Source organism: Asparagus officinalis, chromosome 5 (assembly GCF_001876935.1).
Source record: "Asparagus officinalis chromosome 5, Aspof.V1, whole genome shotgun sequence".
NCBI classification, from domain to species: domain Eukaryota; kingdom Viridiplantae; phylum Streptophyta; class Magnoliopsida; order Asparagales; family Asparagaceae; genus Asparagus; species Asparagus officinalis.
The window spans coordinates 108,192,635-108,193,543 of NC_033798.1; positions in this window are offsets into that span (position 1 = coordinate 108,192,635).

Below are 909 nucleotides of genomic sequence, written 5' to 3' on the forward strand. Positions count from 1 at the left end.
AATAGTTATGGCCTTAGCCTAGCAACAAATAATTATTATTAACATGAATTGAAAATAGTTAACAGTTAGTGCGTTAACTTAGTAAAAGTCAAGTTTTCTTAACATGCATGGCTAATAATTGACACTTAAGGCTAAAAGTTAACAATAAATGAGAATTATTAACATACATTGCTAACAACTAACAACAAATGAGTATTTTTACATGCATTACTTCATAACGATTATACTTCATATTGTTAAGATCTTACTCCCAAATTAATAAACTCGTTCTACACTACAATAACCAGTTTTTCACCATCATTTTTTCAAAAACAGACCCCATAAATCTCAATCGCATTTCAAAACAAATAAACTGTTAACTTTCTTTCTTTTTTCCTACTCAAATGTTCAACTAACATCCAACGCCATAATTTTATAAAATACTTATAACTAAAATTAACTAAATTCAAAACCAAAAAAATTGAAGTTTATTGAGAACTTACTTCTTTTTAGAGATGAGCACATCCTCTGTCGAATATCTCCTACGTTCTCGAAATTCCCATCCCCTTTTATGCACAACAGGGCCATCGTCGCCTCGTTACTGTCCTCATCCTCAGAGGACATCAGAGAAGAAGAACCGCCAGTGGGGGATAAGGATACAGAGGTGGAGGCAGATGATTCTCATGAAGCCTCCTTCATCAACCGAGCTGAGCGAAGCTGACGATGAACCACTTCGAATTGGGTGTTGCGTCTTTCACCCTTCTCCACATTAAGGTTCTTGACCATTTTCCTCATTTTTACAGAAAATTTTGATGGAGTTTACGGACATTTGAGTGAAAACTAGGGTTCTGATTTTGGATTCTCTAGTTTACGAGGGTGAGAGAGAGAGAGAGAGAGAGAGAGAGAGAGAGAGAGAGAGAGAGAGAGAGA